Below are 14,215 nucleotides of genomic sequence, written 5' to 3'. Positions count from 1 at the left end.
ATTTAGAGTGTTAGTGTCCGGATATCAGTGCTTACAACCACTTTATGTCCTTAAAACAAGCCCAGTTGCCATTGAAGTGTACAGAGACAGATAATCTGTATAGATTTACAGGAAAATTACTTGCAGAGGTGTAGCAAAGACTACAGGGGCCTGAATGCTATTGATCTGGGCCCTCCATTTCTTTTCATATCATTATCAAAATTCTTTGGGCCCTCTACAGTTCCGGGTCCCAATAATTGTCCTCTCTTCACCAAACTAGGGACAACATCATCAACCTAAGATTTATACTACCTTAAGGAGTCCAGAAAAGACACTTATAAATGAAAATATCACTACGTATCCTCTGTCGATGGGATGTAGTCATTGTAGGAGTACTGCAAGAATATTCAAGTCATTTCTCAGTCACAGTCTACGCTGCAGTCACTCATTTCCCCCAAGTTCAAGAGTTGACTCATTCAATATAGATGAAGCTGTTTAGAGGCCAAGAAACTGTTCTAATGTGGTGTTTCATTAAATCAAGACACATAATCAATAGCGCTTTAAAGATAGGCTTGTTTTTTTCACGTGTTACATTGTTCATGTGTTGGTTGAGAGACCTGAGTTTTCATCTACTCATCTCTCTGTGACTTCTGACTTATTAGTGTGACTTTTTCTTCCCCTCACGTGGATGTGACACACAACACTGTACCTCATCTGACATTATACGTATATATATATATATTATATATAATATGTGGTGGGGCGATGACAGATGTCACAGTGATAGAGTTACACTTGAGGTAGTTTTCACATGAAAGATATCAGAGCTGAGTGGGTGCTCTGCATTTTAGTATCACAAAGACATATGTCATGAATTGAGACAATCCTGTTTCTCACGCTCTTCTGAGGAAATTCCTTTGCATGGCTCAGTCTCCACCAATTGTTCTTCTTTAAACATATTAACTCCTTGAGGACTCACTGCAGCGTCCTGGACTGACCCACGTCACTGTTGGCCTGCTTGGCTGACTACTGGAGGGAAAGGTGCCAAGCAACCGCCTGCTTCTGTTTGCCGTCATGATTCAAGCAGAGAGGCATTTTAACAGGCCTCTGTCTGCTCCGTTAGGTCTGCTATGACGAATGCTGATTTCCCTGTGAGCACACTGACTCAGTGACACAGAATGTGTGTGCTCTCCCACTTCTCCGGGAAACTGGATATCCTGTCCAGTCATTCCCAGTAACACCATCATATCCTTTTTAGTGCATATCTGTTTGAGAAGATGAACAGCAGTGACTGGGGCAGCAGCCAAATTAAAAACTGCTGCAGCTGAAGTCCAACATTTGGATCTCATTTAGCAAAAATGTAAGCGCTCGACTTAATAAGTCATTGAAACGACTATCTCAGTTGCTTTTAAAACAGGGTTTTAGTTAGCAAAATATATCCAATTTCTCCTCTTAGCACAGTTCATTCTTGAAATATAAAGTATGCCTCTAAATATTTGCTGGTGAAATGATGTTAAACTGAAAAAACAGGTTTTCTATGTTGTTTGTAACAATTTATTCATCATGTATACATTTATAGGTACTGTAGGTGAAACATATGTCTACATGTTTCTTTAATGATACAAGTAACAATTGTCAAACATGTGTTTTACATCAAGAAAGCTGAGAAACAAGACACATTCCTAGTCTGTTTTTATTGGCTAGTAATCATGGTGGTCAATCTCTTTCCCTGCCTCTCCTGTTCCTTCTCTGCCATGAGCTCAATAATTGCATCACAGCTGAGTTTACTGCCCAGTTGTTTTCTCTCTGTCTCCCAGACTAAATCCTCTTTACTACAGTCACGTTTCAACATTCAATCCCGGAGCCCCGTCCTGCCATGCCTTTTCTGTTCTGTGCTCTTTGTGTTTAGCCATTCCTTCGTCCTTCACTCCAACCGCCCTCCCTCCACATCCCCTCCACCCCTCCGCTCCTCTCTCTGTGTCATGCAGACTGCTTTGTAAGGCATCCTCAATCCCGCCGGAGGCCCCCCTGCGCTCCCACACCACCCTGGTGATTTATTAAAGCTTTACGAGTGTGGACACACACAAGGAGATGGATGACAGGTCGGCCCATTTCTGATTAGGCCACTTGCATTCGTACCATGAAGTACTTGGTTGTTTACTTTCTGTCATGTTACTCTGCGCTTCTTTCTGATCAAGAGACTATTTTCTTAACCTGAGGCAAAACGGTGTGATTTGTCATAGTTTGTTGTTACACAGTTGCTTATAAAGTTATGTTGTGAAGTGAGTTCAGAGGTTTGCAAGGTTCACTCAGACAATGCAGATGTACATTATGTTCCCAGAGATGTAGAAGAGCGATGGCCAGATTGACAAATGAGCTTTTAAGAAGAAACTTGAGACATTACCTAATACGTTTTAAGATGTTGTGAAGCTCTTGAACTCTAAATCTTTAAATCTTAAATTTCCATCTAAGTAGCCTTAAAGTAAAAAAAACAAAACACTATTGTAAACAACTGCAGTGTAAACAAGCATTAGATTCAGTAATTTTAATAATGTTAATAAAACATGCTTGGGGACGTTGTTTTAGCTGTAGTATCACTATTGAAAATTTTAATCCAAACACATCTCCCTTTAGAAGTATATGTCAACAGTAAACAGTATCATGCAAAGCTTCAATAACATCCGCAGTCTAAGCTGGAAATACTGTATACACTTTAAAACAGTTTGAACTTGAAAATTGAAAATAGAAAATTACTGAAACTATTAAATACATACTTCTATAATTCAAAAAATGAGAACTGATCAATCAGAATTATGAAGTTTATCTTTAATTTGACACATTTGCTTTCAGTTCATTTGTTTGTAAGTTTCATTCTCAGCAACCTAGTCATTAAAGAAAATACTTCTTTTTGTACAGACTTTTGTTAACTTCAGACTTAAATCTGCAGTGCAGAACTTTTACTTATACATCCATTACATTCCAGCCCTCTCTGTATTTCACAGTATACTGGAGTTTTTAATCTGGTGTCGGGTTTGACATTCAAGTGCTGGCCGGATGAATGGATACTGTGCATGCTCTATGGGAAGAGCCTTTACCGTCATTATTTATTATTTAAGATAAAAACACTGATTCAGATTCTTAATGGAAAAAAATAGTAGAAAGACAGATCTAGAGATCTGTTTATGTTCATCCAGCTGGGATATAAAAGCTGTTACCGAAATGACCTTAATTATATTTCCAAATCAGCTACTCTCCATTATACAATATCTGTTTAGTAGCAAACAGTTCTTTCTTGTTCTTTCACAGTTGCTGGAGAATTTTGTGGATCTGGAAAAGCTCTTAAACTGATTTGGTCCACATACTTAACTAATTTATCTGATTTGATAGCTTTCACAACAAAGCCATTTATTCAGTTCTATCATATGCAAAAGTTTTCTTGTTCACACACACACACACACACACACACACACACACACACACACACACACATATATGCAGGATACACACATATAAACTGTCTCAGCACAGGCTTCATAAATCAAACAACCAGCTTATGTGAGCATCCACTTAGTGCCACAGTGTCTGGGCTGTGAGGTTACATACTGTACCTCTTAAGCTGACAAACAACCATGCAAAGGAAGATGGGTAAGGTCAGTACCAATGCCTCATACACGCAGTTTTCATCCCACTGTCTTGCATCACTGTGAAATGTATCACTCGATGCTCAGTGAGTTTCAGCCAGTAATTGCCACCAGCATGCAATAGTGCTTAAAAGACCATGAAAGTGGTGGCTGACATTGATGAACATATCTGACAGTCAGCCACATACTGTGTGTTAACTATCGACAGAAACTGTGTCGAGCTGCCCATGATGGCTACCTTTATGTGACCAATTTGTTTAACATTTACATTTTTGTGCAAAGATATTGCAGAGAGCTTAAGTCATTATGCAGATTCCTGCACAGAAAGAAAGATATGGACAGAAAGACAGCAGTTATACTTACAGTGATATGCTGATACATTTTCAAAGAGCTGTGTAAATAAAGATAAGGAGCACTAAGATGAGCACACATTACACAGTTTATAATACTGTAGTTCACTTGGTTTTCTCTTGAATAGAGATGAACTGAGCTGTGGGAGGTTGTTAAAGACAGAAAGAAAGGGATGCAGGGAGCAAGATAATTTACAGTATTATTCTATTTTTAAAGCTGCAAAGCTCACTGCAGTGTTTTAGACATACTGTAAAGGACACATCAGCGTGCTATGCCATGATTAGGATTTGAACCAGTTACCCGGTCATCGCGCTGATCTCTCCTAATTGGTTGTTTATGCCATGACTCAGTAGAGGCCAAACAACTGTCCTGCTGGGTCACAATATGGGTGATACAGGATGTATAGTGAACCAGAACAGCCCCAGTGCCTCCTGGGCATTTTTCTTCCTGCATGAATAATTCAAGTACAGCTGAATTTAGCAGTGTGTGGATCAATGCAATGAGAATTCAGTGAACACACTTTTCCGTGGCTTTGATCTTGCTTACTTTGCATATGAGAGATGAAAGGCAGAGTTACGCATCTCTTTTGAAAGGAGGATTCAGGCTTGTCTCAGTAAAGAACTAACTAATTGTAGGGTGAGATGAAGCCAAAGTCTGCATTGTGTTTCATATATCGTATTTCCCAATGAAGAGCAACGCACTGCGCTGATGAGCTCTTCAGCCTCTCTGTCTGTCTTTGGTGTTGACCTGCCCTGCGTATAATCCGGCCGTCTATTCAGGAGAGGGATTTTCTCTAAGCCGTCACCTAGCACCGAGGCTCCAACCTCCAGCCAGCCCTGCACCACATCCTGGCACGCAGTCGCGGTGCTGAACTGGGGCCTCTCGAAGTGGAAGACCTCCTGCTGCTGAGATACAGCGAGAGAAAGAGAAAGAGAGAGAGAGATCAGTCCACTAAGACAATTGAGCTCCAGATTAGAGGCTGTATTGTTTCTCTCTCTCTCCCTCTTCCTGTCTGTGTCGGAGCTTGTCGAAGTTCACAACATGTCTTGTATATGTCAAGGCCAATTGCAGTTTCTAGTATTATCATAGGTAATTTTCATTGCCTTGACAAACCTGGATTGTGTTCTGGAAACGTTAAAGGATAAGGCTCCTGAAATATCTCACCAAACTATTAAAAACACATAGATAACTGTTGCACTGGGTGACGTGTTCCTTCATTATGATGACCATGGACACTGTTTTATTTTGAGTCATTTCCACATATACAGTCCAGGTGCCATAACAGCTCATTAAAGCACCAAATGAGTATTAATCCGTAGCTGAAAATAGTCCCCAACAAATGCACTACTTTGAGTAGTGTTTGCTAAAACCTTCAGCTGCCCAGCTGTTCTAGGAAATTACTAAGCCTTTTTCAACCAGAAATTCTATTATTTTTTGACATGTTTTTAAAGATTTATGTCTTCACTACCAGTACATTGGCTTGGGATAGAGTGCCATAGAAAGGCAATGGAATGCTGAAAGTATTGAGAGACAGATTGCTGGTTTTGGTCTTTTCATGGGATTTACTGACAGTAAAAAATATATTATCATTATCCTTAAACGAACATAGCTGTCTGTGGGCCCAGACCATTATTAAGACAAGAAAAAGCCAACGATTATGGCAGAGAGCTGTAATGAAAACATATGAAGTAAATGTGGCCTTTTTCAGTATATTATTTGGAAGGGAAATGTAGGCGATACCATGATGGGAGGCTGGCTCCCCCTCTGCTTCCTTGTGCCTTTGTTCTCTCAGTGCTTGTGTCAGGAGCTGCTGCTGTGCTGTGCAGCTGTGGTTGATTATTCATGGGTATCGATACAGCTGAGAGCAGTGGCAACTTGCCATATTTAAAAGTGCGGGAATGCACCTGCCCTTCGTAAGCACTGACTGCATAGGGAGAGCATACCGTAGGTTCTGTCGGTGGATTTGGAAAAACACTGCTACACCTTGCAGCAGTTGTGACCTGAAGTGAAGCAGAAGACATACAGTTTGTAAGGTCAGGCAAATCTTACTGCTCCATAATCATCTGATCTAATCCTCATTAACAACTACTAATCTAACAGGCGTCATTGCCTCTCTGTTCAGACCTGCTCAGTTTGTAAAAGTACTGTACCTTCTCTAAAGGCCTGGATGTGCTGGCACAGCATTCTGACTTAATAATCACTGTAATTCAAAAACTTGTTATTCCGGTGGAAATGTTGGTTTGCTTGTCACCTTTAAAACAAACACATGTATCTTTTGGCAGTGTATAATGTCACGTATAATAGTATGTGTCACATAGGTAGGTTGTGTACGAGTCGTGACAGGTGCATTTAATTTGTCTCTGTACTCTTGCATGCTTGACCTTTAAGCAAATGAGATGTGTCTGGTCTTTGGAAATCTTAAAGTGCATTAATCTCCTGTGGCAGTGTTTTCATTATGACTTTTACAGCAGGAAAAATATTTATCATGTTAAAGGCACAGTCTGTGATGTAAATGTAAACAAAATGGAAGTGCCAACACAGATTAGATTGATTCATCTTAGTTAATGTACCAATAACTGGGGGGCTTAGTTTCATCCTTCAGAGCTTTGATTTTACTTCACCTAAGCAAGAAAACTCAAGAAATGTTGTTCATCAGGGGTCTCAAACTCAAATTACCTGGGGGGCTTTGACCAGTTTGGGGGGGACACATGAACAGTCATTGGAATTGTTTTAAAAACTACTATTTCTACATTATATTTCAAACTATACACACTTTGTCAGCTTTTCCCTGTAGATGAGACAAGTAGCAGTCACAGTAACTCCACATAAAAACAATCAATTAGCCACCTCTCTTGAAGCTGTCTGTGGTCCCGGTAAACCTTTCTTTTATGTTTAGAAGCCAGACAGTAAGAGTGCTGTTGGTCCTAGCTAAAATGTTTGTGTTGACAAGTTGTTCATTTAGGTGCTGCTTGCTAAATGTGAAATTGAAAGTAAACTTTTTTTTTTTAGGGCTGCAACGCTTATTTTCATTATCTACTGATCAGTCAGTTATTTTCTCGATTAATAATTTGGTTTATAAAATGGTGGAAAATTACCATCGAAATTTCCAAGAGTCCAAGGTGACATCCTCAAATGTCTTGTTTTGTCCAACCAACAATCCAAAACCCAAAGATGTTCTGTTTACAATCATCGAAGACCAAGGAAACCATCAAATATTAACATTTAAGAAGGTGGAACCAGAGAATTTTTCTTAAAAAGTCACTCAAAACAAAAACCTTTCTGTCCATCACCTAACTGATTAATTGACTCTACTAATTGACTTGTCTTTGCAGCACAAATGTTTATGATTTGCAACCTTGAAAACCTAGAAAATTAAATGATTACTCTAAAATACAAGACTGGGGTGGCTGTGGCTCAGGAGGTAGTGTGTGTTGTCTGTTAATCGAAGTGTTGGTGGTTGGATCCCCAGTTCCTCCCGTCTTTGAGCAAGACACTGAACCCTGATGGTTACAGTGGGTCATAGCCTTCCATGGTACTTTGCTGCCCCTTATGTGTGAGTGAATGAGAGGCACGTTGTGAAGGGCTTTGGATAAAATGTGCTACACATTGCAGCCTATTCACCAAAAAATCAAAATGGAAAAAAAAGAACAATACATTCAAAGCATGTGCAGGATGTTATGAAACTGTGGTCTGGGTCTGGCCCCCCAGGCCCGCACTCTGAGACTCCTGCTGTACATGACAACATAACTGTGGCAAAGAAACCAGATTTCTTCTGAATAGAGCTGTTGCAGTTTTACATTCAGTCATGGGGTTCATCCTACAGGTGTGTGTACCCAGAGGTACAAAGGATATTTGTCTAGTAGTGATAACTCAGCTCATAACTATTATGTCTCTCATAATTTGACTGCACACATCCTGGCCAGAGAGGATTAGTACTAGAAGTGAACATCTCCATCTTCTTTTCTTCTGTAATAGGATGTGACTCCCACTGCAGCTCCACCCAAACACGGCCCAGGCATGCAGGCCTTGTTTGTGCTCTTATTCTTTTGCACTTAAAAGGAATCTCACAAATCCATGTCATTTGTCAAGCAGAACATCCAACTCAAAGCCCCCCATTATTTGATTGTTAACAAAGCTGTCTGGCTCTCTTTAGTGAAGTGTTTCTACAAATTATATCTTTACTGTTTTTGTGCATTTTAATGTCTCTCTGCTTGTACTGTATGTTAAGTCAACAGCCAGGGGCTCAGAGTTATTATGATAGCACTACAGTGTGAGACTGCAGTAATGAAATCAGTGGGAAAATAACAACTTAACAGCACAGTAGTGTGCTTAGTACCATGTGGGGTGGGGTCAGTTTGCAGTGTGGGACTGAAGATGAAGACTGCAGGCAAAACAGATTTTCTGTCACTCTGCTTTGTCACCCTCTTTGCTGCAGACTGCAAAAACAAACAATGTGTGCAAATATAATTTGTATTCTTGTTGCTTTTTAGTGCATTAAATGGAGAGAGGAAACAGCAATATGACTAATAGTCAATAATATAGCGTGATAAATTGCCCTTTTCAGGTGCTTATCAGTAACTGTGAACTTAGTAAGATACTCTTGTTGACAGAAACTCTTTCGACTCTCTGCCAGTTCTGCCACTAGAGACATTCAACTGTCAATCATTATGAACACAAATAAACCATTAAGTTTGTTTTCAAAGTATCAACACCTTTGCATGTTCCTGCAGAGATTCAACCTTAACAGTTTGAAGGACTGCTGCCAGTACAAACAATTACTTTGAAACTAATTATCCTTTTTTTTCAGGGTGCTGTTAGGTCATACCTATTAGACGCAAACTGCAGGTAATTACATGTGAACACATATGTGTTTGTCTCCCCTCTAAACGGTTTACAGCTAACCTGACAGCATCATCCCTCAGGCCAGAGAAATGAGGACTCGGACTGGCTTTTGGAGTTAAGCAATCAGATAATGCATGTGCACAGTGCAAACATGTCCAGCTCACACCCATATTGTTGGGGAAAGTCAGTGTGGTGATGTTGTGGGGCCAGGTCAGGATAAAGGATTAGACATGTTACAACATTGCCTCCCTACTATCTGTCAGTCCATCAGTATGAAGGGAGGATCCACTAATATTGTACCAAAGCCCCTATTCAGGGAGCTTGGATCAGTATAAATGAATTTGTATTAGTCTCACCTTGTTACACAGAACATCAAAATGTTGTTTTGTTGCCTGAACTTGATTCTCAGATGCTCCTTCAGTGTTGAAATCCATGAAAAGTTGTTCCATTGAGGGAGGATTTGCAGCAGGTTATATACAATATGAAGTTTAGTCTGCCAGTGATTCATGAAGATCCCCGACACAAATGAAGGATATGGTAGCTTTATCCCTGTTTGAGTGTGTGGAAACACACTGATGTTGCAAGAACTTTAATTATGAGCTACATGTCTTGTTGTAGGCAGAGAACATTCATCAAACTCACAGATTACATAGCTACAACCTCTCCTCCTCAATGTTAATGCTTTTTTATCCAGTCTGTTCCAAACATACATTACGTCCTGAGTTTTGACAAGTGTGTACCAGCTGATATCATGCTGCTGGAAAATGTAATAGCTTGACTAAATGGAAAAAGAAATGCTGCACTTAATGGGCCAAAAGATATCTTGCAATTGTTGTGCAAATAATTGCAAGATAGTATGACGTCATCAGTGAATAGCCTAATTGTTAGTTCAATACGGACTGTTTCATATTTTGAAGTGATGATTTAAAAGTAATACTGAGTCTGAAGTTATTATTGATTGAAGATTTTCCATTATTATTTGGAAATATAATTATTACATCTTTAGATGTTACACTCATTGGATAGTAGGCCTAATAATTAGCTATAATAATTAATGTGAGCACTTTGTTGTTTCAACTCTGTTAGAAGTCCTATGAACATATTATAAAACTCCAATAATCTCTTAATACTGCACCTTCTGTGCTTCTTTCATATAATATTGATATGTTGAGAAGGATTAGGTTGATCAAGTTGATTTTATTGCCATTTAGGTACACTCATTGTGCAAACAACAAAAACAGGACTGTCAATATACGCACACACAAATAAAACTAAAAGAACATCTACAGAAATAGTGAAAAAAATACTCAAAATATCCCAAAGTACCACATGTGAATGCAGAGTAGAAGAACAAAAAATAAAACAAAAAAATAAAAAGAGATGTATGCATTTATATAAAAGTCAGCTATAAACCTTGTACGTGCCTGCAGTTTTCGATTCAGGACCTCGAGGAATGTACTTATCTTGAACCTCCCAGATTTTGATCAAAGCTGTTTGTATGTCCTCCCTGAAGGAACTATCTCATGAAGGGAAAATGCTCAATGAGAACTATCGCTAACAATTTTCAAAGCCTTTAGATAAAGACAGACTTTGTATATTGATAAAGCAATGGCAGGGAATGATGAGTAATATAGGATGCGGTCTTCATCATATTTAATGGGAACGTTGACCTTTCTTGGTCACTGAATTCACCATTTAAATACTCACAGTTGCTTGTCTTCTTCACTGTCACTGATATGTGTTATAAAGGTCTGCAGTTCAGTTTAAACCGGTCTGGTTCACTGGAAGAGGTCCAAAATATTTAAGAAACCAGGTTCCTAGGAAGAGGCACAGTGTCATCTGTTGTACCTCTATTCATTCTTTCCCCCGACTCAAGTAGTTACTAGGAATTTCAGTGCAAACAGTCAGTTGTTTGACTGATAATTTCTGTAACTTGAACAACATTTTGCTTTTATGTTTAAAGATGTGCGTCATGAGCTTTTAAAATCCATTTTTTGAAAATATTTATTAACAGGCAACACATTCATAACAGATCCCACCCTTGGTTGCAAGACAAGAGCTGCCTACTGTATATGTATATACACATACATGTAACGTGCACATACACATCCAGGCGTTTCACACATTTTCCTACTTTGGCCTCATGTTTTTTGGCTGTCCTTTGGTAAATTAAGCAAAAAGTCATAATTTGGAGGACAAAACAAGGAATATTTTTACTTATATTAGATATACTCATACCTACCCCTTTATACAACACAGCAAAATGAAGATGTCTCATTATTGAAAACAAGACTTTGAGAAGTCAATAGAGCAATGACAAATACTATGTTTTGCACTGTCACCTATTTCAGCTTCTAGCAAAATCTGGTTGCTCCCCGAGGGCTGATGATTATGGCACCTTTGAAAAATGTCTGTGGTCACTTAGCAACACTGACATTCCTGCTGCTCGGCCTGGTGGTGTCTGCATGCTGTCTGGGTTAGGAGGGCTATATTTAAGACTGGCCCTGCTTGTGGAACATAAAACAGAGGAATCTTCATCCGACAGTGAGTGGTGATCCTGTCGGACATCTCTGTGCCCAGTTTACATGACTGAGTGAGCCAGGAATTAATCTGCATCGGATGCAGGCCTGTGGCATGGTTTCCATGGACACGAGATGGCTTGAGAAGATGGGATGTTAGAGGACAAGTGTGTGAATGTGTGTGTGTGTGTGTGGTGGGAGTTTGTGTTATGGATATGGATTGAGGTCGAGCAGAGAAAGGCACTAGAAATGAAATGAGCTTGACCTTGGGGTGTTGTCTAATCAGCAGAGACCCTCAGAGCAGCCAGACGGTGGGCTCCTGAGCTGCTTTACCTGCCGGCCCCGATCCATTTCACATCGCTGCATCATTAGCACGCCACACATGTCTCTGTGGAGTCTGGGGAGGCTATAGATTACTGAGCATCATGACATTCAATCAATGACCTACTATAGTCATACCTCCCCCTTTTCTTTCTCAGGAAAGCCTTATATTGCTCACTATACCACTATTTCACATCTCTGTGCCACAGATGCTTCTTCCCAGCATGCTCCTCCTCTCCAGCCAAGATTATTGGAAGGATCTGTACTGAAGGTAATTCACCACCCTGTTTGTGCACCGTATAATCGCACATAGAGGATGGGGAAGGCTGTCATAGAGACAACATTATATAGACACCTATAGAGCTCCTTAGCAGGAATCACGTGCACTCTGGACTGTCAGACGTGATTTATCAAAGCTGACGGTGGCCTCGTTTCATATGAGCGACTGAGCTGAATGGGTGTGTTTGTCCTGCATGTAGCCAGATGTATTGATCCTTGCATCTGTTATCATGTAACAGTTCCTCTTTGACTATTGCCTGCCCTCACGAGAATTAATTGTAATGGCGCCATTAGCGTCTATTTTGCAGAGCCTCGTTTAGAAAAGGAACATGATGATTTGTGCCTTCGCAACAGCTTACAGCTAAACATAAAGGTTTTAACTGGCAAGGAAATAAAGTATATTAATATTATTTAGCAAATCAGGTGAAGGTAGTTTGAGCATTAATTAGGGTTTAAAGAATTCTTGTTATTATTGTGATTTGATGATATTATAATATTGTAATATTGTACTGATAATAACTATTTTCCAGTTACTTTATGAAATGTAATGAATGTAAACATTAATGCATTCGTGTTTTGCCAAACATTCCTACATACCCTGCATCTTTAGAGACTTATATAACACAGATTGATCTATAAATTAAAAAAATATTGACTGTAAACTTTGTGTTTACAATAACAGACTCCCTGCAAACATTTTTTTTTTTTTTACCATATTACCATTCAAAAATCCTATAGTTTCTGAAGAAACTTGTCTCACTTACTGCTGCTATATTTATTTTAGTCTGCTTGATCTTTATTGGGTATATGGACAAGCATCGCAACAGTTTAATATATGCATAAATGTAGGATAAATTACCCAATCAGAGGACAACAGAAATTAGTTCACTTGGTGAATAAAACACCTTGAGCAAACACACACGCTGCCATCCAGGCAATTAGGTAAAGAAGCATTTTTCCTTGAAAACATCACACTTTCAAAACATTAGAAAAGGCTTAGAAAAAGCAGTAGTGAATAAGGACAAAAGTGTCTATCATAAATCTTATTGTGTTATTATACATACAACACCCATATAACTAAATTATCCAGAAGTCAGAGAGTTAAAAAATGAAAGACAAAACATAAGGTAAATGAGGATATTTTGACTGTGGGTGAAACTGAATAAAATACACTAATTAGAAGGTGTGTAATATGTTCTCTAAAGGTATGCTTTTTTTGGGTTAATCTGCTCTAATGCATAGGATCAGTTTTTGAGCTTGCGATTTGATGTCTGGTTACAGAGAAATTCCACTTCCTAAGTATCACTTGCCAGTATATCATTTAAACAGGGTGTTGTCTGACTTTCAATTTTATTCGCTATGAACAACAGAGGCTTTGTGGAATGACTTGCAACCACACCTCAAAGTGTTCTCCACACTCCTTTTGGTATTTACTGACTTACTCATATTCTCTGATCCATTGGCATTTACCGTTGCATAACAATGTTGTGGTCATGCTCTTTGAAATTTCAGGAGATTAGATGAACATTTGGTCATTAAAATAATAACCGCAGGGTAGTCACCTCCAAGATATAATCTTTCATTCTGATTCTGGCAATCAAGCTTCAAGATTAAATAATTATGAGTGACAAAAAACTATCAGCATGAGCACGCTCAGTAAAAAGAATCAAAGCTAAGAAAATTAGAGCAACTGAATTTGGATGTGTGCATGCTGTACTAAGATTCCCCTGTGCCCCCAAGCAGTGATGGGAAAACATTGAGGCAGCTCGCGTGCAAACGTAACTCCCAGACATACCACATAGGGCAGGGAGTGTTAGTTGGCAAGCGCTGCTGGAATGCTATTGTTCACCAGACAAAAAATTGTATGAGAAAATGTCTGTTTGATGCGAGACAGTTCGTTTTTCACTTTTAAATCACTGCTTTTCAGGCATCACAAAATATGCAGTTGCGATTTTTTTTTTGGCATCTTTTTTTTCCCCATTCATTTCATTTGAATAATTCTATTTAAGTACTTCTGCCGCCAATCATGCCCTACTGATTGGATTGGATACAGATGACTCATTTTTTTAAATGGCTTTTAATTTTCTCAATGAAAATTAGGTAGTATCTTTATGTGGCTGTTAAAGAACATCCACTATTTCTATTTTACTTTCCAGAACAGCCTTCCATAAAGGAAACCACATCATTTATTGCTGCAATTTCTGTTGACCTTGTAGGCTGAACCAACACATCTGTAACACCACAGTTTTTGATTTATTAGAGCACGATTGAGGAGAATGTTTC

The 14,215-nt window shown here is 39.1% G+C and overlaps 1 protein-coding gene across 2 annotated transcripts in view; it reads left to right on the top strand.

Annotated features, from left to right (window-relative positions):
• The window catches only part of iffo2b (intermediate filament family orphan 2b), a 28,521-nt gene that overhangs the window by 673 nt on the left and 13,633 nt on the right, over window positions 1–14,215 (top strand). The window lies entirely within an intron of this gene.

The sequence above is a fragment of the Thunnus albacares genome, chromosome 4 (assembly GCF_914725855.1).
Source record: "Thunnus albacares chromosome 4, fThuAlb1.1, whole genome shotgun sequence".
NCBI lineage: Eukaryota > Metazoa > Chordata > Actinopteri > Scombriformes > Scombridae > Thunnus > Thunnus albacares.
Note: the sequence above shows the minus strand (reverse complement) of the source record. Positions and strands in the feature narration are given on the sequence as shown.